We start from the raw sequence: 5,442 nt of genomic DNA, 5'->3' as shown, positions 1-5,442 counted from the left end.
GTCAACGGTCTTGCCGCAGTGGTAATACCGGTTCCCGTCAGATCACCGAAGTTAAGCGCTGTCGGGCTGGGCTAGCACTTGGATGGGTGACCATCCGGTCTGCCGAGCGCTGTTGGCAAGCGGGCTGCACTCAGCCCTTGTGAGGCAAACTGAGGAGCTACCTGATTGAGAAGCAGTGGCTCCGGTCTCGTAAACTGACATAGGGCCGGGAGAGCGGTGTGCTGACCACATGCCCCTCCATATCAGCATCCAATGACGCCTATGGGTTGAGGATGACACGGCGGCCGGTCGGTACCGTTGGGGCCTTCATGGCCTGTTCGGAAGGACTTTCCTTTCGAACAAAATATTGATTACTCACGTAAAAAGCAGGAGTGATGTAAGCTGTGAGGAAGTGCAACCAGAATATTTTCTGTTTAAGCGATGTTAGAAGCTTACTCTGCGACTTGCAGACACCATGTCTTGTTACCAAGACTAATCGACGGCCAATGCCTATTACCAAAGCAACCAAGGAAAACGATAATGTGGCGAAGAAGGCGCAATTTCTGTCGATCGAGTGATAGGATAGTATTAAACGTAATCAAATCCTCGTTGATACAGCGAAAATCGCAGCTCAAAAAGGGGCACGTTTTAAAATCATCTTACTGACACCATAACACCTGAAGACTACATTATATGGAAGAAGGACGACGGTTCAATCCCGCGACCGGCCATCCTGATTTAGGTTTTCTGTGATTTCCCTAAATAGCTCCAGGCAAATGCCGGGATGTTTCCTTTCAAAGGGCACGGCCGACGTCCTACCCCGTCCTTCCCTAATCCGATGAGACCGATGGCCTCGCTGTCTGGTCTCCTTCCCCAAACAACCCAACCCTACATGGAAGAAGAACGCGCCAATGGCAAGATGAGTATTAGTCCTCTACAATAAAAAGCCAAAGAAACTGCCTAATATCGTGTAGGGCCCCCGCGAGCACGCAAGAGTGCCACAACACGACGTGGCATGGACTCTAGTAGTGCCTCAAGTAGTTCTGGAAGGCACTGACTCTATGAATCCTGCAAGTTGTCTATAAATCTGTAAGAGTATGAGGGGGTGGAGATTTCTTCTGAACAGCACGTTGCAAGGCATCCCAGATATGCTCAGTAATGTTCAGGTCTGGGGAGTTTCATGGCCAGCGGAAGTGTTTAAACTCGGAAGAGCGTTGCTGTAGCCACTCTGTAACAATTCTGAACGTGTGGGGTGTCGCATTGTCGTGCTGGAATCCCCCACGTCCGTCGGAATGCACAGTGGACACGAATGGATGGAAGTGATGAGACAGGATGAAGCTTCCTGGTAGATTAGAACTGTGTGCCGGACCGAGACTCGAACTCGGGACCCTTGCCTTACGCGGGCAAGTGCTCTACAAACTGAACTACGCAAGCACAAGTCACGTCACGTCCTCACAGCTTTACTTCCGCCAGTACCTCGTCTCCTTCGCAGGAGAGCTTCTGTGAAATTTGGAAGGCAGGAGACGAGGTACTGGCGGAATTAAAGCTGTGAGGACGTGAGTCGTGCTTAGGTAGCTCAATTGGTAGAGCACTTGCCCGCGATAGGCAAAGGTCCCGAGTTCGAGTCTCGGTCCGGCACACAGTTTTAATCTGCCAGGAAGTTTCATATCAGCGCACACTCCGTTGCAGAGTGAAAATTTCATTCTGGATCAGACAGGATGCTTACGTATTTGTCACCTGTCAGAGTCGTATGAAGACGTATCGGGGGTCCCATATAAATGGTTGAAATGGCTCTGAGCACTATGGGACTTAACGTCTGAGGTCATCAGTCCCCTAGAACTTAGAACTACTTAAACCTAACTAACCTAAGGACAGCATACACATCCATGCCTGAGGCAGCATTCGAACCTGCGACAGTAGCAGCAGCGCAATTCCGGACTGAAGGGTCCCATACAACTCCAACTGCACACGCCCCACACAATTACAGAGCCTTCACGAACTTCAACAGTCCCCTGCTGACATAAACAGTCCACGGGTTCATGAGGTTGTCTCCACACCCGTACACGTCCATCCGCTCGATACAATTTGAAACGAGACTCGTCCGACCAGTCAACATGTTTTCAGTAATCAACAGTCCAATGTCGGTGTTGACGGGACCAGGCGAAGAGTAGAGCTTTGTGTCGTGCAGTCATGAAGCTCCGAAGGCCGATACCGATGATGTTGCGTTGAATGGTTTCCACGGTGACAATTGTTGAAGGCGCAGCGTTGAAATCTGCAGGAATTTGCGGAAGGCTTGCACTTCCGTCGCGTTGAACGAAATTCAATCGTTGTTGGTCCCGTCCTTGCAGGATCTTTTTCCAGCCTCAGCGATGTCGGATATTTGATGTTTTACCGGATTCCTGATATTCGGGGTACGCTCGAGAAATGGTGGTACGTGAAAATCCCCACTTCATCGCTACCGCGGAGATGCTGTGTCCCATCGCTCGTTCGCCGACTATAACACCACGTTAAAACTCACCTAAATCTTGATAGCTTGCCACTGTAGCAGCAATAACCGATCTAACATTCGTCTTATATAGGCGTTGCTGACCGCAGCTCCTGTATTCTGCCTGTTTACGTATCTCTGTATTTGAATGCCCATGTCTATACCAGTTTCTATGGCGCTTCAGTGTATAGGCAGTAAAGGGAAATACACGATCCAGTCATGGTTAGCGTGATACTTCGTATGTTCGACGTCAACGTGCAATGACCACTATGATCACTATGACCACTCATAGGCGGTAGGTGGCAGAAGTAGCAGTCGAGGAGGCTGTGTGAAGCATGTCTGGGGACGCGGAAAACAAAAATTCAAATGGCTCTGAGCACTATGGGACTTAACATCTGAGGCATCAGTCCCCTAGAACTTAGAACTACTTAAACCTAACTAACCTAAGGACATCACACACATCCATGCCCGAGGCAGGATTCGAACCTGCGACCGCAGCGATCGCGTGGTTCCGGACTGAAGCGCCTAGAACTGCTCGGCCACAGTGGCCGGTGGCCGCTAACGCCCCAGTTACCTGGCCTGGAGGTCAGCGTATTTTCGCAGCAGTGTACATTTCCTCGCCTTGCCGCTGCTTTCCAGTAAGGCGTTTAGTTCGACAGCCACCTCGATTGTGGTTCGGATATTTGCTTCTTTTGGACTACTTTGGTCGTAGTGGTTCCAACTGCTTCCGGATGTTCGAGACACCGGATTCTGAAGACGCAGTGTTGTACGTAAGGCGGGTGCCAGGTTGAGATTCATTGGGAGAGTGCTTAGAAAATGTAGTCCATCAACAAAGGAGGTGGCTTACAAAACACTCGTTCGACCTATACTTGAGTATTGCTCATCAGTGTGGGATCCGTACCAGATCGGGTTCACGGAGGAGATAGAGAAGATACAAAGAAGAGCGGCGCGTTTCGTCACAGGGTTATTTGGTAACCGTGATAGCGTTACGGAGATGCTTAGCAAACTCAAGTGGCAGACTCTGCAAGATAGGCGCTCTGCATCGCGGTGTAGCTTGCTGTCCAGGTTTCGAGAGGGTGCGTTTGTGGATGAGGTATCGAATATATTGCTTCCCCCTACTTATACCTCCCGAGGAGATCACGAATGTAAAATTAGAGAGATTCGAGCGCGTACGGAGGCTTTCAGAGAGTCGTTCTTCCCGCGAACCATACGCGACTGGAACAGAAAAGGGAGGTAATGACCGTGGCACATAAAGTGCCCTCCGCCACACACCGGTGGGTGGCTTGCGGAGTATAAATGTGGATGTAGATGTGGTGTCCGCCGGTTTCGCCTTGCCTGGGTTATTCCATCGCTGTATTGATTGTCACACGTTAGGTGGATGTTTCAAGAGTGTTCGCCTCCGATTAAACTGTCACTAGTTTGAGTTGACATCCAGTTAACTGAATACTATTCTTTGCTGCCTGTCTCATCGTTTACGAAGTTGAGCGACTTTCCCAGGTCCATCCTTGGAGCACTGTCTGAGGCCAACTTCTCTCTTCATCTGGTCAGATTGTGATGATTGTTTATAAGGCCTTCAGCCATGAAAGCAATTTGTCTTCAGAATTTTTAATTAGATATTGTCTCTTAATAGTGAAAATTGATGATAGTCTTTCTTCATAATATTTTAGTATCTCTTGGAGAAGTTAACTCGTTCTTAAGAATTTGCTATCTAGGCCCTCAGCCGGAAAATTGTTTTTGAGTTATTACTATTGGGGCCTTCAGCCAACAAATAAGTTGAATTTCTGGTCAATAAGGCCTCCAGCCGTGAGTGTAACTTTCTGAAGAAACTTTTTTATTACACATTGTGTCGTAACAGTCAATTTTGATAATTGTTCCTTATTGTCAACCTTATTTGTAATTGTTTTCAAATAATGTGTACGTGATTTAAAAAATCTGAGCAACCAACGGTAACTGAGTAAGGCCCTGCCCACACCGAATCCTGCCTTTCCCTAAGTCTCATGTTTCACAAACACCCTGCAGCAATCATTGGAAATGTCCAGGCAGGAGGAGAGGGGCCATATTTTCGTGGCATTCCCTAGATTATCTTGTGTTTCTAGAAGGCACACTGGATCAACGTAAGTATCCATCTAGCCTCAGGGACCATGTCCACCTCCACATGCAATTTGTTTTTCCTCGACCGATTGTCATCTACCAGCAGGACAACGCAATGTATCGCACAACTCAGGGTTCAGGATGCGGCAGGGAGAGCTTATTGTACTGCCTTGGCCACCAAACTCTAAACCACACTACTGGTCATTAAAATTGTTACACCACGAAGATGACGTGCAACAGATGCAAAATTTAACCGACAGCAAGAAGATGCTGTGATATGCAAATGATTAGCTTTGCAGAGCATTCACACAAGGTTGGCGCCGGTGGCGACACCTACAACGTGCTGACATCCGGAAAGTTTCCAACCGATTTCTCATACACAAACAGCAGTTGACCGGCGTTGCCTGGTGAAACGTTGTTGTGATGCCCCGTGTAAGGAGGAGAAATGCGTACCATCACGTTTCCGATTTTGATAAAGGTCGGATTGTAGCCTATCGCGATTGCGGTTTATCGTATCGCGACATTGCTGCTCGCGTTAGTCGAGATCCAATGACTGTTAGCAGAATATGGAATCGGTGGGTTCAGGAGGGTAATACGGAACACCGTGCTGGATCTCAACGGCCTCGTGTCACTAACAGTCGAGATGACAGGCATCTTATCCGCAAGACTGTAACGGATCGTGCAGCCACGTCTCGATCCCTGAGTCAACAGATGGGGACGTTTGCAAGACAAGAACCATCTGCACGAACAGTTCGACGACGTTTGCAGCAGCATGGACTGTCAGCCCGGAAACCACGGCTGCGGTTACCCTTGACGCCGCATCACAGACAGGAGCCCCTGCGATGGTGTACTGGACAACGAACCTGGGTGCACCAATGGCAAAACGT

The 5,442-nt window shown here is 48.8% G+C and overlaps 1 pseudogene; it reads left to right on the top strand.

Annotated features, from left to right (window-relative positions):
- Positions 1 to 118, top strand: LOC124552923 (annotated as a pseudogene).
- The last annotated feature ends 5,324 nt before the right edge of the window (positions 119 to 5,442 follow it).

This window comes from Schistocerca americana, chromosome 10, assembly GCF_021461395.2.
Source record: "Schistocerca americana isolate TAMUIC-IGC-003095 chromosome 10, iqSchAmer2.1, whole genome shotgun sequence".
NCBI classification, from domain to species: domain Eukaryota; kingdom Metazoa; phylum Arthropoda; class Insecta; order Orthoptera; family Acrididae; genus Schistocerca; species Schistocerca americana.
The sequence above is the reverse complement of the archived record's forward strand: the minus strand, read 5'-3'. Positions and strand labels throughout refer to the sequence as shown.